Below are 19,967 nucleotides of genomic sequence, written 5' to 3'. Positions count from 1 at the left end.
GCATGCACCCTGGGTCCCATCCCCATGTGGGGAAGGGGGAGGACTTGTACATTGCATCAAGGTATAAGATATGTGCAGGTATGGTCAGGGAGTCAAGACAGAAAAGCTCAAAGCTGGCTCCTGTAGGGGGGCACTGTCACCCCTACTGAGCCCTGAAAGCAGAGGGTCTACAATGGGGCTCAGGTGGGTCTCAGAGTGGAACACTTGCCTAGCCTGCTGACTCCTCCAGCTCCATCCCCAGCACCCAGCCCTCCTCCCAAGACTGACGATCAATTACACATTATATATAGTTTATTGCAATAAAAAAATAGCAGGGCATTGTTCACTGTAGAGTGTTTTATTGGCAAGCATAACTAAAAACAATTTCTCACTTGGGGATTAAATAAATGCTTTCCTCAAGTACCCTGGAACTCTCTATGTATCCCAGACTGGCTTCCAATTTTTAGCTATCCTCCTGCCTCAGGCTCCAGCGTCTGGGATCACAGACATGTGTCACCACTCCTGGATCACTTTTGTTTGTTTGTTTGTTGTTTTTTGTTTAAGTTCAAAAATGACAGTTTTGTTAGAGATTAAAGAAGATTCCCAATGCAGGCGAGCTGTAAGTAAATCTGAGTGACTGACTGCTCCCTGGATGGGAATAGAGACTGGGGAGCTGGGGCTGGTAACGGGGGTGGGGGGTGGAGGTGGGGGTGGGGAGGTGAGGGCAGGCTGTTTGAGATAAGCCAGAATGGAAGTCCAGCACTCACAAGCAGCCACATGACAGGGAGGAGGCTTTAAAGAAAGACTGAGGAAGCCCAAAAAGCACTCAGGGTCTAGCCAAGGAAAAAGGCAGGAAAATGGAAATGTACCTCCGGGGGCTTGCCAGGGCCAGCCTCTACCTGTCTCCATTCAAAAAAAAAAAAAAAACAAAACAAACCAACCAAACAAACAAACAAAAACCGTAGGCCAGATACCTGTGGTCCCAGCTCCTCAGGAGACCAAGGAATGTCTAAAGCAAGTGAGTTTTAGACCAGCCCAGACAACACAGCAGGGTTCCAGATCTTTTGATCTTTTAGTTTGGCTTGGTGTTGGTTTTAGTTTGGTTTTGATTTTTCTAGTCAGGATTTCTCTGTGTAGCCCTGACTATTCTGAAACCCTATAGACCAGGCTGGCCTCAAACTCAGAGATCTGCCTGCCTCTGCCTCTGTCACCATGGCCTGGCTTTAGATCTTTTATTTAAAACAAAAAACAAAACAAAACTAAACTAACAACTCAGGCTCTTATTCTGAAGCCCCAACTGGCCTTAAATTCCTAAGCCAAATAAAGCCTGGGCTAGAGAGACCTTCATGCCTTAGCCTCCCTGTTGTAGAATGACACACATGTTCCACCAGGATCAGCTTATGGACATATGTGTGAATGCACACACCACTCCATTATACTGTGGTCACCTCTGCGTGGTGGGAAGGGTGACTTTCCCCTTTTGGTATTTCTGTGTTGAAAACATGACTTTTATAGGCAGAGTAGACATGATAAATAAGTCTGTTCTCACCGTGGAGGCCTCCAGGGAGCAGGACATGGGCAACCACAGACAAGCAGAAGGCATGCCCTGCTCATAGTCTCTCCCTCAGAGTATCTAGCATCCCAGAGGACAAGGACCCCAGAAATCAACACCCCAGAGAACAGCACTCCGGGAGGTAGACTTGCCTCTTTAATCGTGGGTCTGCAGCTTCTCTAGGGACTCCTATGAGGAATCTCTTTTAGCATGTATGGCACTCTTTCTGTTAGTCATTCTGAGCCCATAAAATTCCCCTGGGCTCACCAAGTATCCATGTTTCTGCCAACCCCCATCCTGCAGTGGACAGCAGCTCTCTTGGCTGGACATAACTACTCCATTATAGAGGGGAGAGTCTGAGGCTCAGAGAAGTTTAGTGACTCCCTTCAGGGTCACACAACAGGTACAGGCTGGGGCTGGGCTAAGAGCTTTTTTTGTTTGTTTTGTAGAGAAGGCACTCCAGGCCTTACAAAGGGCCACTGAGACACCTCCCAGCCCCGACACATGGAATGAACTTGGACTTGCCTGACATCTCATTCCTATGCTCTCCACTGTAAGGCTAAAAAGATATCTCTCTCCCTTCTCTGATGGAAACCCAAAAACCAGAGGCCCCATGTAATGTGTGGGGGTGGGCCACACCCAAAACTCAGACTGTGTATCATCCCCATGTAATATGCTCCCTGCAATGGGGTCATTGACCACCCCGTGGAGGGTGGAGGGGAGGCCAGGAGACTTTTCAAAAACAGCAAGCCAAGAGGGCTACACAAGAGTAGTGTAAGGCAGTCTGAGGGCCAAAGTGCCCACCTGGGTAGCCTGGTCTGCATCTGGAATTAGCACTGAGGAGGAACAGCACGGTCACCATCTATGCTCTGCCTATGAGGTTGCCAGGCCCCATGGGGCCAGCTACTTGCACAAGACTCTTTATCTAGAAACAGAACTCACATTCCAGCCTCAGAGCAAGCAGTGGCCTCCCTGGCTTCCACTATCCTTGGCTGCTCATTAACCAGCAGCAGGAAGACCTTGGAAAAGGGAAGTAGCTGGGGATGGAAGGGACTCCCCACCTATTGGGAGGGTAGTGCCACCAAGTAGGCACCAGAGTTGGGCGAGTGGGTTCATAGTTGTGAGAACTTGGGAGGCACCCCTAAGTCTCAGTTTCCCAGTCTGCACTGCTCAATGGTGCTGTCAGTACTTAGGAGACAACATCACTCAAAGTCTGCACCCAAGTTGCTGAAAGGTGTGGCCATGGCTGGCACTCAGTAAGCATTCCACCTGTTCATCTGCCATCTTTACAGAAAGAACAAGAACTCCTACCTCCTGCAGCTCTTGAGGCTGTAACATGGCTCTTGGGGTTGTAACAAGCTAATGTGTTACACTTCCAGGAAAGTCCAGTTCTCACAGGCAATAAGTATCCCTGACACATGACCATTAAGGTGGAGACTCTGAGCATAACGGAGAAGGCTATCTGCTCACTCAACAGCTGCTGGGGGCGGGGTGTGGGGGAGGTCTTCTGAGTCTCTGGGGATGGGCATATCTCAGAGAACCTATGGTCTCCAGTTGGCTTTTTTTGATACAGGGGCACGGTCAGAAATTGACCAAAAGTGCAATGGGGTCTGGCCACAGTGGCAGTTAAGAAGGGTCTCATGAGAGCTCCACAGATGACCCCAAATTGACCATACCCTAGCCCTGTGTCAGTGAGAGACCTTCCTAGGAAGCTAAGAGAACAGTTCAGGATGGAGCATTGTTTATACTGGAAAGCTCCAACCCCAGAGCCATGCAAAAGAAGAGAGAAAAGAGGGAGGAGATTAGATATTAAAATTATCTCTAGGAAGGTGGAGTTCTCAGATTTGAGAGCAGGGTCCACAGGTGGGTCACAAGATCAACAAGGTGGCAGGACAGATTGATTGCAGGGCAAGGACCTGAACCTGGAGTGTTCTTGGAATGACCCTGGAATGAGAGTGCACATACACACTCCAGTGTTCCTTAGTAGATGTCAAGATTAAAGGACTTTGAATCCCAAGTTTAAAATCAGCTAAATCAGCCTGAAAGCAAATCTTCCTTGCAGGCACTATTAGGATTCTGAACTAGAAGAAGTGAGGGAAACATTAAAGAGAAGAGAAAGCAGGCGTAGTACCAAGACAATCAGCCAATTAGATATGAGAACTTTGTCAATGTTAAATGTCAGGGGCTGATAATCAAGCTGTGGTTACATAAGACAATGGCCTTGCTCTTAGGAAATGCATGAAGGACGAGGGGAAGGGGCACCCCACTTGTGACTTACTCCCCAGTGATTCAGCAAAAATACTATTCATGTGGTCCTTTACAGCAGTGGACAGGGATGAGACACACTGGCCAGCATCAACCCCAGGACCATCAGAAACTCACTGAGATTCACTCACAACTTTACTGAACATTTTCAGTTCCGTTCAAATAGAACCTTCAGTGAAGCTGGGGCTGTAGCTCATGTTAGAGCTCAGAATTAGCACCTTTCTATCCCAGCAGTGCGCGCGCACACACACGCACACACACACACACACACACACACACACACACACACACACACACACACACACGGAAGAGATTTGAGAGACTTGAGATCAAAAGCTGAAGCATTCTGTCTTTAGAGCTAGAGCCCCCTTGACGGTGGGGCTCAGTATCACCTCATCCGAGCTCCTGCTCCCTCCTTCCCCCTCCCCCCCCCCAATGATGTCCACCTCAGCTACTCCTTGCTACAGCATGGGTACAGGCAGACCAAATGACCTTCCACCCAGAGGTGTCAAGAATAAGACCATCTCAGGAATCTTCTCTTCTAAAGCCTGGAGGACACACTAAACTGGAGACTCCTCCCCCATGGTGTCATGCTGTGGATGGTAGTGGTGAGCTTGTGCCCATAAGGAGGCTGAAACATTACTTACGCCTGAGAGGCTCCTCTGAAGAGGCTGTGGCACTGGCTCTGCACCTGTTGCAAACAGGAAGCAAAGAGGTGTGGTCAGGGCCTGCATGCCCAGGGTGACCAGGTCTGACCATGGGTGACCCTCAACACACATGCTAAAGAGAGGGGCCTCCTTGAGCCTGTTAGACCCAGACCAGGGATGAAGGATGCTGAATCTCAAGCATGCATACACACACACAGATTTGCACGCTCACATGTATGATCAGCCAGACACAAGCATACCGTCTCCCCAACTCCACCCGCCCCCCCACCCCCCCAACTCACAATGAATCCTTTCTTGGACTTCATTGCTCTTGAACCTAGACAGTGAGTCACCCAACTGTCGCTGCACACTGTGTGGGGCTTCTGGAAGCCACGGTGGGTTTCATGTACAATAAAGGTCTCTTTGAGGCCAGGGAGATGGCTCATCAGGTAAAGGTGCTTGCTGCCAAGCCTGATAACCTGGGTTTGATTTCCCAGACTCACATGGTGGAAGAAGAGAACTGACTCTGCAGCTTGTCCTTTGACATCTACATTTATGCTGGGTATGCTTCAGATACATATACACATGTCACACACACACACACACACACACACACACACACACACGCATGCAGTTTTAGTATATTAAAATAGGTTCTTTTTTGCTGGTGTGCACAAGTAAGCCACTCACTAAACCAGACCAGAAAGCCTACACCCCTTACTAGCTCTGTAATCTGCCCCAGGTCCCAGATCTGTCCCTGGCTATCCCCTATGGACAGTGTAAGGCCAGACAGAGGGGTGAAGAGGCTCCAAGATTCTCTTTATCACTGTCATCATCATTACTATTACATTTCTCTGTGTGGCAGGTAAGGGGAGGGGGGCATGTGGAGATCAAGGGACAACTTGCAGGAGGCTCCTGGGGATTGAATTTGGGTCATCAAGCTTAGGAGGCAGCAAGTTTCTTTGCTGGCTGAGAAACCACAACTGTCCAGCCCCAAGATTCTTAGAAAAGGCACAGTCCACCAATTACCACATTAAACTTACTGAGAACCATCGCGCCCAGGAAACCTGCTGGGCTCTGCTGTACAGCAGCTCTTCCCTGGAGATGGCCCAGAAGCCATCTCATGAATTTTGATTTACTTGTTCATATGACACAGAGTGTTCAGGGTGGACCCCCAGAGCCTTGTGCACACTCAGTGGGTGCACCACAATAGGGCTGCACCCCCAGACACTTAAAAAAAAACCCACAGGGAATCTCTGTTCTTTAGAACTGGATTTGGGAAACAGACAAGCGGGGGCAGAGCTCTGGGCCTGGCGTCTCAGGCCACCCGCAGTGCTGCTGGCCCAGACACAGGAAGGCCTTTCAGCCTTCCTGGATTATAAAAATGTGTAGAATCAAGAAAAGCATTCTTATCAATGGAGATCTAGGATTTCAAGGACACTTAAACTGGAATTAACGGTGATGTACAGGGATGAGGAGGGTAGGTAGGCAGGGGCACCTGTCCCCCCCCACACACACACCCTCCCCTTAAGCTCCACTCCTCTCTGGCAGCAATTCTAGCTTCTTCCACAACCTGAGCAAAGTTACAGCTGCTCTGTCAGTGCATTACCAGCCTCCCTCCTCAGACCACTCACTACTACACACTGGGCATGCTGAGTTCAGACAATGAGTCCAAGGTACCATATGGTAGGAACAATCAACAATTTCTTAGGCACCCACTGTATACCAGGCAGTGTTCGAGGAAAGACCACACCTCAAGAAGCTGAGGTTCCCTGTTCTCAAGGAACCCAAAACCCTAAGGTGAGACTGAAGCATGAGTAGGAAGTCGCTGGGGCTTCCTCCACTTCCTTGGTGGACATTACCCTTCAGAAGCAGAGGTGGGTCAGTAATATCTGCAATGGGTGGGGCACAGAGATGAAACATGGTAACAACTACCTGACTTTTCTGGGCCATGCCAAATGAAGGAAGATAAAGAGGAAGATGGAGACGGTTTGTTTAAAGTACAATTCTCAGCACGTTGTTCAAGGAACCTCAAGCAATGGCATTCTGTCTGGATAAATCTTGACCGGTAAGAGGCCAGCTTCGCTTCAGACAGATAAGAGCGGCCCCTCTGTATCAGTGGGTCTGTGTGGCTTGCTGGCACTCATACCCAATGTAGAACAGTCTGAACTGATTTGACCTGGTGAGGCACATCTCTTGATCTCATCCTATCAGGAAACTGATCTCACCTCCTACTTCTTTCTGGAGAAACAGGTGAACTAGACCTGGCCAATCAGAGTTGCTCACCCATTGACTTGACTGTGCCTGGACAATTCGAATGACAGCCAGAACTCTTGTTAAAAGCACTGGGGGTTGGGGAGGTGGCAAGATGGTGTGGTGGGTTAAAGATACTTGACATATAAGCCTGCAACCTGAGTTCCATCCCCAGAACCCATACAAGGGCGATAGGCAAGAACAGACTTCACAGTTTTCCTATGATATCCACATGCATGTCAAGACATGTGCACTGCCCCAACACACACATATACATACACCATGCACACATACATAATCCTAAAATTATTTGAAGGAGGAGGAGGAGGAGGAAGAGGAGGAGGAAGAGGAGGAGGAGAGGAAGAGAAAGAAGAGGAGGAGGAGGAGGAGGAGGAGGAGGAGGAGGAGGAGAAGGAGAAGGAGAAGGAGAAGGAGAAGGAGAAGGAGAAGGAGAAGGAGAAGGAGAAGGAGAAGGAGAAGGAGAAGGAGAAGAAGAAGAAGAAGAAGAAGAAGAAGAAGAAGAAGAAGAAGAAGAAGAAGAAGACTTCTTTAAGAGATGGTTTATAGAGATGGGCTTTCACTGGGGCAGCTAAGGTCCCTCAGGGAGAATGGAGTAGGCACTGAGGAATACAGAGCCCAGAAATAAAGCAGGCTAATAACATCTCAGTATCTGAATATAGCCACACCTGCAGGATTCCTAATCTGCCCTCTTCAGGTAAATGTATCTGTCAATGTTCTATTTACATCTAAAGTTAATTTAAACTGATTTTTGCCGGCTATAACCGTAAGAACCTAGTCTTATTAGGGCATAGAGGAACACACATGTAATCCCAGCACTGGAGAGAATGAAGCAGGAAAAACATGAGTTGGACACTGACCTGAGCTACTGGAGTTCATTTTCCAACACCCCCCATTAGGAGGCTCATAACCAACTGTGACTCTGGCTTCAGGAGCTCTGAAGCCCTCTTCTGGCCTCCTAGGATACTTATACACATTTGTACATACACACATGCATACATACAAAAACATAAACACATACCAATATAACTAATTAATTGAATACCTAGGGATATGGCTCATAGGTAGGGTGCTTGCCTAGTATGAGCAAGGTCCTGTGTCCATCCTCAGCAGTGTGTGTGTGTGTGCATGTATGTATGTGTGTATGTGTGTGTGTATGTATGTGTGTATGTGTGTGTGTATGAGAGAGAGAGAGAGAGAGAGACAGACAGACAGACAGACAGACAGACAGACAGACAGACCTGTGCCTGGCTTGAACCTGCTGTCTCATTTTATGATCATTCCTTATCTATCTGACATTCAGCCCATTAGTACCAATGTGGAGGATGCAGGTGACAGATGACATCTGAGGTTCCTCACAGCCTGATATTCTGCCTATTATGTGTCTGTTGCAAAGCTTAGGCCTGATCCTAACCCTCATCTCCAGTCCTCCCTCCAGGATTCACAGGAAGACATACATGTTTAAATCATTCCTCACTTGGTAGGCCTGTGAAACATCTGGAGGACTCTTTACCACAGACTTCGAACCCCACCCCCAGCTCTGAACGCCAAGTATGGATGGAACTGCCTAGTCTTCCCACTGTCCAGTGATAACCAGCACATCTGGTCCAGTGACCACCATGTTCTAAGAACCCAGACTCAATCTGTCTTTTTCTTCCAGTTACTGACACCCAGTGAGCCATGTAAATGTATGGCCCAGGCAGGTAGGAAACTAGACCTCTGGGCCCTTCTCCAGCCTCAAATCAGAGCCCAATTGAAGACAATTACAGGGGGTTGCAACTTTCCACAAGGGCAGCACTGGTCCTGGGTCAAGGGCTTCTGCTAGCCCCCGTGCTAGAATGTTCTTAGCTAACCAGAGGCCATGTGAGGGGTGTGGCAGCAGGCCCTATGTTGTCTTCCAGGAGCTGAAAGCCTCTCAAAGACTCCCCTAGCCATCAACACTCCAGCAGGCAACATGCCAGATCCCATGCTGGGGGCCTTGTCCTGACACACTGCCTGCAGCCACCAGGCCTGTCTGCAGGGCCTAGCTGGCCCTGGGCTCTCCCTGACTTACATCCTACTTGGCTGCCTGAAAAAGCCTCCTGCGGCTTTTTGGACCGCCAACACTAAGGAGTAGCAAGCGGCTTCCCCATAGCATCCTTTCCAAGGTGGCACTGGCCCAAGGCCTACTCAGCCAGTTCCCAGCCCTGTGACCTTGAGCCAGTCACCTGCCCCTAGGAAGGCTTTGGGGTTTTCCTATTCAAAATATGAACACTAGGGAAATAGAATTTATCATATTATTCATCTTCATCTTTTGGAAGAGAAGGGTCTACAACCTGGGTCTCCTTCCCTATGTGGCTCAGAGACTATATTGCTCTAACTCCTGGGCTCTGGACACACTTCCTCCTCAACCTCACACATAACTGGACCACAGATGTACCCACCGTATAGCTAGCTATCTCAGCTAGGCTTTTAAGGAATACCAAATGCTAGGTCCCAACTTGGAGACTCCAACTTGACCTGTAAATCACATCTTAAAACAAAACCTGAGCAGAGCTGGTCTACATGGTTTACACCCCACAACACCACAATCAACCACACCTCGTAGCTCCAGGACCCAAGTAACAGCAATCTCAAGTCAGGGTAACGTTAGGAAGCTAAACATTACTAATGGGCTGAGGGGTGGGGGTGGCGGGAAGAGAGGGGCTCAGGCTTGGGGGCTCAGGGAGAATAGGTGGTAGCTACCCCCACCGAGTGGAGGGACAATAAACAAGGTTTTCCTAGTGGCAGGTTTGGGGCTTTCCAAGGATGCTGGCAGAGGCTGCACTCTTTTACATTCAAAGGAAGCAAAATTATCCTTTGGCTGGAGCCTGTGCCCCAGAACTCAAAATAGGAATTGACACTAGGAGGCGTGGCTCTTGCCTAGGGAGGAGACCATTGTGGTGGGTTCCAAGTGATTTCCCACTTCCAGCCCTTTCTTTTTTTTAAAAAATGATTTATTTGTATTTCGTGTGCATTGCCTGTATGAGGATGCCCTGGAACTGGAGTTACAGACAGCCGTGAGATGCCGCGTGGTTGCTGGGAGTTGAATCCAGCTCCTCTTAACCACCGACTCACGCCCCCACCCAGTTCCCCTTTCCCGCCTCTCACTGCCTTCACCTTCTTCACCCCCACACATGTCCCCTGGAACTCACCCCAGCCGGAGAACTGGGTGTAATCTCAAGGAAGGTCAAGCTCCCAGCAATTCCTCATCCAGACCGGACTGACTCAGTGCCCTTGGATCAGAGAAACAGGACAGCTTCTCCCTCCTCCTCTCAGCCAACAAAACACTGCCAGGAGATGTGGCAGGTTCCCAGCCAGTGGGGTTCAGGGACACAAAGCAGCATCACAGCTGCCGGTTAGCACCCTCCACACCACACCACAACTCCTGCCACTGCCACAGTCCACCATGCCGTAACTCCCCTACTGTGCCCCGATGGGCTACAGAAAAAAAAAAAAAGTTCTACAAAGAAACAATATCAGTGTTTCATACTTCTTCCCAGGACTGGAGCAAAGCCCTTACCTATCATTCTGGGTGCCATCCTCAGAATACTTCCCCCTCCAAAAAATACACAAAACACTTGCCGTGGCTAAAAGCTGACAGGGGTTGGGAAAGAGATATTCCACAAGGGTTGACACATTTGCAGGCTCACAATGGGACACCTTTATCAGAAGCCCACCTTCTATGGTGAGAAACGAAAGACAGAAATAGACTCCACAGCACCAAGGGAAGGGGCTGGCAGGCGTGGGTTTTCTTCTTTTCTCTCTCTCTCTCTTTTTTAAAGATTTGTTCTAATCTATATTCTCCCACTAATAGTTTAAGCAAACCCACATTGTTCCCAAGGAGACATTCGTTACTAAAAGCTGGTTGCCACAGCTCTGCTCAGTGCTACTCTGGAATCCTATTCTCCAAACTGGGATGTCTCCTTTCAAAGCAACAGTCAGGTCATCCTGGAAAATCAGCAAGAGGACAAGTGTAGGTGTGCCTCACACTGTGACCACACAGACTTAGGACTCTTTCATGACCCACCAAATGATCTCCTCAAACCAAGGACCAGAGAGAGATAAGGATTCACTTAGGTCACCGGCCCGTGGTGGCGCACGCCTTTAATCCCAGCACTTGGGAGGCAGAGGCAGGCAGATTTCTGAGTTTGAGGCCAGCCTGGTCTACAGAGTGGGTTCCAGGACAGCCAGGACTACACAGAGGAACCCTGTCTCGAAAAACCAAAAAAAAAAAAAAAAAAAAAAAAAAAGATTCACCTAGGTCACACAGTAAGCCAGAGGCCAAGGACACCAGCCCTGGCTCACAAGGCCTAAACTTTGATTTTATACATTCATCTGCATAACTTTTTTTGCTGGACATCCATCACTCTTGCCAAACAGACAGCCCCAGGAGGTTAGACTTCAGACTTCCCTATTCACTGGTGATATCTGCATAGCCTGGAAGGAATAAGTACCTGCTAGGTGGGTGGATGGGTGGGTCCAAGCCTGGACCAATAGATGTTCAAAGAATAGGCTCTCATTTCAGGATGGGGGTGCACTTCTGTGAGCCAGGCCCCTCTGCTAGATGCTGGAGTATCTCCCCTCCTCTCAGTGTGTCCCCAGCTGGTGGTCAGGTAGATATACAGCAAGCTCACAGAGGTCCAAGATCAGGCCAGGGGACAGAGCTCTGGAAGCTCAGGCAGGGAAGTTCAAGTCCTCTTTGATTCTGGTGATCTTTGGCTTCCTGTATGTTAAGCACCACCTGGACCAGGAAGCTTCAAGCTGTACTTGAGGAGTGGGAAGAAGATGGGGAACAAAGGAGAGAACCCCAGACTACAAGGAGAGATGAGCCAGACCTGGGAAAGGTTCTAACATCAATTTCTTCTTTAGAGTTAGTCACAGGGTTCACAGAACGCCATGGAGCCACTGGAAGCCTCTTGAGCAGGAGATTGGCTCAGCATTACCTCCTAGATGGTACAGAGAGGTGCCCAGGAGACATGGTGGCTGGGCAGGAGGCTGTGGATACCAGGTGCCATCTGGTGATAGAATGAAGGTCCTTGAAATCATGACCAGCCTTCCATTGGGGCTGGTTAGCCCTGGAGCAGGGGCAGAGTCCTCAGAACGGCCCTGTTCCAGCGCCCTTCACCCACTAGGCATGACTGCACAGATCCACAGGCCAGCCACACTTCTCTACCCCCTGCCAAGCATCTAGCAACCTCAGCCTTTGGGCTTTCCGTAGGAAGGGGGTTTGATGGAACATGGCAACCAGTCATATTCTACTTCTACCCTGTTACAAGCACCATGGAAACAGGACACTCAGAATGTCCCAGCTAGGAGACCTAGCCTAAAAGCTCCGTCTACTTAATGGAGATACCGAGGGAGGGGGCCAGAGGGTGGTGAATAGGGATGAGACAAGGTGAACAGACTAACCAGCCCAGGAGATGGGTAGGCTCAGTTAATAGATGTCTCCTGTCCACAGGGTGCCCAACAAGTGTGGGCAGAATATCCTTCCCACCCCTCCCCTATGCATCTCAGTCCTGGGCTGACCAGATCAGTTCATCAGAACCAGGTTCCAGGTTCTTCCCCAAGCTTTCTGGGAGTTGGGTCCAGGATTGTGATTATCTCTCAAGCAGCCTGCCCTTGGGGAGAGGAAGGGCCTGCTTCCTTCCCATCCTGTTCCCATTAACTGCGACTATGAACATGAGCATAGAAACATTGAGGTGAGGGGCTGGGGTGTGGCTCAGTGGCACAGCACCTGCCAAACTGTAGAAACCTCTACAGTTCCTCAGAAAAGTTGTTTGCACAAGATCTTGCCAGTGCCCTTAACCTACCTCCCAGAAGGGGAGTTTTACATAATCAGAATGGTGGGCACAGCAGAGGCAGGAAAACTGAACAATAGGTAATTGGAAGGCTGGATCTCTTCCACTGATAAAACACCTCACCTAGACTTCACCAGAGCTCCTAGTCCCTGAGGTGGGTGGGTGGGTGGGGCAGATTAGCTACGTGATCCCAAAGTCCACAGTCCCTGAACTCCAGTCAATGGACCACTCTTCCGCACACCTGCAACCTGTGCCCAGTGCCTGCCCTCAGCATAAAAGGCCTGAGATTGTACATTAACCTCCAGATACTCATCTTCTTCCCCTCCCTATGTTGGCCTCACTCTCCCGAGGGACTGCGAGCTGCCCAGCACCAGAGACTGGTTTATTCATTGTCGCCCTTCCTACCCCTGGGATGGCGCCTGACATACAGTAAGTGCTCAGTAAGCATCTGCGGTGCAATCAGTGGTACACACCTGCAGTTTCAGCCACCTGGGAAGCTGAGGCAGGAGAATTGAATGGGTGAGATCCTTGTATTTAAAAAGACACGTGTTCCTCCTGTCAGTGGTAAGGACTCAGGCTGCTGTTCACCTTCAGGGCAAGTTGGAAGCCACAGAGTGAGTCGACGCCCTCACTGAGCTGTAGTCTAGGTGGTCAGCTAGGATAGAAAAGGCCAGCGGGTCACAAGCCAAGGATGTGCACAGTGGGCTGGTGGGCTTGTATGCTCTGCAGTGTGTTCTGCAGGGCATTCTGCAGGGTGGCAAGTCATAATGGGCCATTGTTTGTACAGACCAAGTGGCAGAACCTGGAACAGTATGACGCTGTTTTTGTTAAAAACAAAACCAAACCACAGCTGGCTAGCTAGCTGGCTGACTGGCCTGCTGAGCAAATCCTTACACCCTCAAGGAAATGAAAACGGATCCAGAAAGTGATAAAGAAAAAAAAAAAAAAACCAGTCTGCGTTCCAACAGACACTACAGGTACCACACAGCTAAAGCTGCATATGAGAGCAATAGATAGTCTTAAGTCTTTATTTAGTCATCTTTAGTGTTGGGGATGGAACCCAGGGCCTCACACTTGGCACACACACACTCCACAGCTCATACCCTCAACCCAACTTCATAGATGGATATTCTGTAATGATCTGAAGGGGATATATTTTTAGCTTATAGTAGTTCTGTATTGCTTGAGGTATATAATTTTGGTAACTGAAAAGTGAATCATCTGGCAGTTTGCCATTCCTGCACAAATGAAATGGTACATCCATTCAAAAAGCTAGCACACAATGCCCCCAAGAGGGTCTCTCACAATCCTACACCTACAGACAAAGCATCTGCAGGACAGATGGACAAGCTGTTGTATGGTTATCATGCCTCTTGCCCAGAGGGCACACGCTAGTGTTCAAATACAGAAGGCAATGACCTCCAGTTAATACTGCCTTCTATCTCCCCTTAGACATAATTAAGGTAAAGTTTAATTTATAAATTAATCATTCTGAGAGCAATAGCTCATAATAAAATAGAATTATAACCCTATGCTGTCATAAAATGTATTCAACAACATATGAACTGCTCATTTCTAGAATTTTCCATTTAATAGTGCTACAGTTAGCCATACACAATACACACATACATACAGTACTGGGATTACAAGGGTGATTCACCATGCCTGGCACAAACCCACTGATATGAGGAGGTGACTTGGCAAAATTCATTCACAGTGACAGACATCTAAAAGTGGCTCTCTTAAGGGTTGGAGAGAGCTGGGGACGTGGCTCAGTGGCACAGTGTCGGCCTAGCAAGAGTGAAGTCCTCGTCCTCTCCTCAAGCAAAAAAAGCAAGGAGGGGAGGAACTAGAGGCCTGTGCAGGTAAGACGGTTGTGTGAGCAGAAAAAGCAAGTGTAGGTCCCCAGCACCAAAATAAAAAGGCAGATATAGCCCTACGCTCATGCAGCCCAGCAATGGGGGGGAGTGGGGACAAACATGGGAAGATGGAGTTTGCTGGCTGCCATCCTAGCTCCAGATTCAGTGAGTCAGTGAGAGACTCAAATAAATAAATAAATAAATAAATAAATAAATAAATAAATAACAGAGTAAAGGAGAAAGGGAGCTGATGTTAAACTGTAGACTCCACACACATGTATACACACAAACATATACACACACATGTATACACACAAACATACACACACATGTATATACACACAAACATATACACACACATGCACACACACATGTATATACACACAAACATATACACACACATGTATACACACAAACATATACACACACATGTATACACACAAACATATACACACACATGTATACACACAAACATATACACACACATGTATACACACAAACATATACACACACATGTATACACACAAACATATACACACACATGTATACACACAAACATATACACACACATGTATATACACACAAACATATATACACACATGTATACACACAAACATATACACACACATGTATACACACAAACATATACACACACATGTATACACACAAACATATACACACACTTGTATGCACACAAACATATCCACACACATGTACACAATACAGGAACACACACAAAAGGTAGAAAGCAACTGAAAAGACACCTAATGGTGACCTCTGACCCCCACAAGCACACACATATATTTGCACCTATACTCCCCATATGCAATAATACACATATGTTTATACACAAACACGTGTGCAAACACAGGGATTTTTTTGTTTTATCTTGATCTGGGTGGCAGTTACACTGATGTCTAAATTTACTCAACTTCAAAGCATCTCTGCATTATACTTCAATTTTAATTTAATTGTGTGTGTGTGTGTGTGTGTGTGTGTGTGTGCCAGAGATCAAACTCAGGTTAAGCACACATTGTACAGTCCTAGACCCTTGAAATACCTTTTTCCTTAAAAAAAAAAAAAATGTTATTATTATTGTGTGTATCTTATGGTGGCATGCCAAGATCTCGCATGGAGGTCAAAGGAGATCACTGTGGAATCTTCTCCTTCCAGCATGGGTCCTGGTGATCCTGGCAAGTGATTTTACCTGATGAGCCCTATCTCAGGCTCCAAATGTTTTTTAAAACTCACAGGGAAGTATTAGGCACAGTACCTCACACCTGTAATCCCAGAACTGGGAAGCCCAAAGCAGGAGGATTGTAGCAAATTTCCAAGCCAGCCTGGGCTACATAAAACGTTCCAGGCTAACCTCCTCCCACCCCCCACACACACCCCAAAAAGAACAAACATTTCTATCTTCCTGCCTCTCAGACCTCACCCTGCAAAGCCCAGCCTCAGCTCATGTTTCCAAAAGAATCCTTTAACCCAAGTAGTCAGAAGGGAGAGCCCCGCCCACCCCCCCAGACCTGCCCATAACTTTCCCTAAAGATGCCAGATCTGCATGCTCCAGGGAGGTGGGGACCAGCAAGTTAATGGCCTGGTACCTGTTAAACAGGGTGTCCAGGCTTCACCTGGTGTTTACAGAAAGAACTTGGGGCCAGATTCATTGGTCCAGAAAATGCCTTGTACCCTGTCCAATGGTAAGCCAGTAGGTAGCCACCCTTGATCTCTGGAGCCCAACCCAGTTCCTTGGTCACCATTAGGGGTCTCTCCCCAGGCTCCAATCTTGATTGACACCTGCTACTGTTCCCAGACGCTGTTCAAACCTATTTGTCTCCCTGCTGCCCTCTTGATAACTATAAGCCTTCCATCACCTGACTCTGACCACATCTATTCATGGCCTCTCTCTAACTGAGACCCTACGGACATCTTCTAAAAGACCCTGGTGTACACACTTAACTATTTCATGTCACATTACATTTAAACCCTCTGTGTCCCTGCCTACCAGGCCAGCTCACCCTGCCTCTCTCTCCATAAGAAGCACTGACTCCAATATCACCTCTGCCTCACCCAAGCACACACTGGGCCACAGGCCCTTAAGTCTTCCTCTAGGCAACCATGGATGGCTGTGGTCACTGCAGCAGCCATTCCCTCTAGGTTATTAGTGCCTCAAAGCCAACATTCTACCCCAAATCCAGTCCCTGCCCAGGGCTGACCTGAGCCAAGGTTTTTTAACCACCTAAATGAGGCACATTAAGAAGAAGCCCTAGTTCTCACCCAGGGAGGGCATGGATGCTCCAGAACCATAGCTACTCCCTACAACACATGGATTCAAACTTCCTTGCCTGGGGTAAATTGACAAATACCACAAAGCAAGCTGCAGCCTCAAAGAGTCTTATTCTTGTCTACAACTACTGCCAAAGTCAGTCAGCGCAGCTGGAACCCCAGGCCAACCCTCTATTCCCACCCAGATCCCAAGCAAAGGCAGTAGCTGGGCAACGTTCCAGAGAGTCCTTGTGATTGACAGCTCTTTCCTGTGTCCAGGAATGTGCTGAGTGACTCATGGCACCTTATCACTGAGACCTTTGGAAACTTTCGGAGAACTAAACCTTTGACAAATCGAGGTTAGAAGCAGGGACCCCCAGTGCCCAGGCTGCCTCTAGGTGAGGTGGGGGTGGGGTGGTACAACACCTGCTGCAGGGATGGTAGCCAGGCTCCACTCAAAGATGCAGAGAAGGAAGAAGGAATATGAGGTACTAAGGACCACTGCCCCCCCATACACTCTTCAGCCCTAATGACCAGAATACCTTTGTCTCTCATTCTTTCCAGAACCTGCTCCACCTTAATGTCCCCAACAAATAGGTAGCCCAAGAGCTGTGAAGGCTAAATACACAGCTAGCCATGGCAAAGCTTTTTGGAATCCCAATTCTGTACAGTCCAAGCAAGGCAGGCTCCTAAGCAGCTCTCAATTGGCCCATCTGTGGAATGGGCTCTTCTACCACCCCTGAGCCTCCAGATTCTACCAAGCATGTGTGGATACAGAGGGGGTTAGAAAGTCAGGGAGGCTGACCACAACAGAGCTACAGGCAGTACCAAGGTATCCCCAAAGGACAAAAGCTCTCTCCGGACAGCACCATAGCCCTTGCCACATACCACAATGACCCAAGACCTCGTGACACTCTCTAATCAGCAGCTCTAGAGCCGAGCCCGGCTTTACAGCTTACCACAAGCTTATTCAGCCTCATCTCCCTCAATCCCTTCAAGGACAAGGCGAGGCTGGCCTTAGTGTCCTTGTCGCCTGGACAGCCAAGCCCAAACTAAGAGAACTACCCAAGGTCACCATTAACAGGGACACAGTCTTTCTGGGGACAAGCACTGACTCTTGGATCCCTGGTTGACATATCCAATGGGTAGTATGCCCCACCCATTTTACAGGTGAAGAGACTGAGGACAAGAAACATTGCCCAAGGTTAACTGGGTGGCTGAACCAAGGTCTAAGACAACCTCCGATGATCTGCCAATACCATCCTATTGTGGGTTCTCAGCTGGTGCCTAGGTCCCCCTCCAGCCACCCACCATCATCTTGCTAAAACACCTCCCTTTCACCCCCCACTCCCCGATGACTCCCTGGTAGAGAGGGAGGCAGGCAGGCCGTTGCTAGGCACTCACGAGCTCTCTCATAAAAATAAACTCCTTCTGGCTTAGAGACTCTGGGTGAGATCCCCTCCCTACCAGCACCAAAAACAAAAAAACAAAAAAACAAAACAAAAAAAAAAACACAAAAAAAAAATTAATTAAAAAAAAAATCTCCATGACATTTATTTGAAAGCTAGCAGTGCCAAATCCGAGGCCAATTTACTGACATCCAGTGGAGCCACGTGCTACCAAACCGCAGTCCGAAGACCCTTCGGGTCAAGCGCCTGGCCAGTCTTTGAGATGATTTATTTCTTCAGGCAGGAAATGGGGGCCCAGGCTGTCTCCCAAGCCTTTGGGGCTGGTCCTGGGGAAGGCAGGGATCTGGCAGAGACCAGGCAGTGACCAAAATAGCCAGGTCGGTGGCCCTGCCGAGCACACGCCTCCCTTGCAGCCAGGATAGTCTAGGCTGAGGCTTTGGGACTGTAGGACCTGTTCCTAAGACTGGCTCCTTGTGTGGCTTCCCCAGTAGGAGCGGATCAGAACCTCCCACCCAAAAGAGGAACCCATAAAGGGGAAGGGGAGCAGTCTAGAGGAAGATGTGTCCAGCTAGTGCTACCCACTGCCCATTGCCCCTGGCTATTGCTCCGGGCCTCAGTCCTGCTACTCAAGCCTGGGGGCGGCTGTCACTATCACCTGTGTGCCACACCCAGGCAGCACCTGGAGCTATATCTCCCTTTTACCTCTCCTAAATACTACGGAGAACCAAAGATGCCCATTGAGCCCACTGGGCGCAAGAGATTGTCCTCTCAGGTACAGCCGAAAGACACTAGACTTGCCCACATCCAGGGACCCAGGGATACAGTCACATTCGGGGACACACACGTGCCCACGGCCAGAGTTCCGGAGACACAGCCACACGTACCGGTTCACATAGGCAAGACGTGTGTGTGTGTGTGTGTGTGTGTGTGTGTGTGTGTGTGTGTGTATCAGGAGGCAGAGCCACACGGCCACACTACACTCAGGTAAGGCAGCAGCCCCGGACATAGAGAATATCACACACCCCGAGGCGCACATGTACACGGCTGCCTAGGGTGGAGAAACAGCCACCCTCAGAAACAGAGACATCTAGGGACAAGGAGACACCCCATGGGACACACACACACACACACACACACACACACACACACACCTGCCGCTGCACCAGCAGCCCCAGCCCCTTCGCCAGGGAAACAATAACTCTCCAGCAGAGCTGAGCAAAAGACCCTCGGTCCCTCCCTCAGGGGTGAAGGGGATGAAAGAGCCCTGGGAGGCCAGACCCGCAGGGACGCGGTGAGGCGGAGCGCGGCCCGGGGGAGGGGGCTGCAGTCGCGGCCCGCACGCCCTGGGTACCTGGGTGGCTAAGCCCACAGCGGATGGCCCCCGGCTGGCGAGGCTGGAAGGACTGGCGGCGATATCGGCGTTGGCGGCTGGGCACGGGAGTTCGGCAGCAGCCAGGTCCCGGAGCACGACGCTGGCGGCGGCGCGGAGGAAGCGGTAATTTATAAGCGGCTTCTCCCTGACCTCGCGTGTCTGTTGTCTGAACAGGCAGCTCTCCGCATCACCCATCCTGCTGGGTGGAAAAATACCAGCTTGGCCGGGCCTGGGCGGGGCCTAGGGAGGGGCTCGGACGGTCAGCCACGCCCACACTCGGGACACACACACTCACACACACACACACACACACACACACACACATACGCGCGCGCGGGCACACACACACACACACACACACACACACGCATGCACGCACGCGCGCACGAGCTCGGACACACAAAGAGCCCGGGCTCGCCTCGTCGAGCGCGCGCACCCATCTTCATGCTCCATCAAAACGCTGGTGGCAAAAGGCACTGCTCAATCCTCTCCTGCAGGCGATGAGGAGTTAGAGACACAGACCCTTCGT

The 19,967-nt window shown here is 49.4% G+C and overlaps 1 protein-coding gene across 4 annotated transcripts in view; it reads right to left on the bottom strand.

The window, feature by feature from the left end:
• The window catches only part of Slc6a6 (solute carrier family 6 member 6), a 71,355-nt gene extending 51,701 nt beyond the window's left edge, over nt 1-19,654 (bottom strand). Inside the window, exons 1-3 of one of the 4 annotated variants that reach the window (XM_076940122.1) lie at nt 13,007-13,188; nt 11,190-11,750; nt 4,444-4,487 (exon numbers count right to left, since the gene is read on the bottom strand). The gene's annotated coding sequence lies outside the window, so the exon portion shown is untranslated. Of the gene's footprint in view, nt 1-4,443; nt 4,488-11,189; nt 11,751-13,006; nt 13,189-19,417 lie in introns of those variants that run through there. The other 3 variants (XM_034511535.2, XM_034511534.2, XM_034511536.2) reach the window with 3 other exon arrangements.
• Nucleotides 19,655-19,967: the final 313 nt, after the last annotated feature.

This window comes from Arvicanthis niloticus, chromosome 9, assembly GCF_011762505.2.
Source record: "Arvicanthis niloticus isolate mArvNil1 chromosome 9, mArvNil1.pat.X, whole genome shotgun sequence".
Taxonomy (NCBI): Eukaryota; Metazoa; Chordata; class Mammalia; order Rodentia; family Muridae; genus Arvicanthis; species Arvicanthis niloticus.
This window is presented reverse-complemented; position numbering and strand designations above follow the sequence as displayed.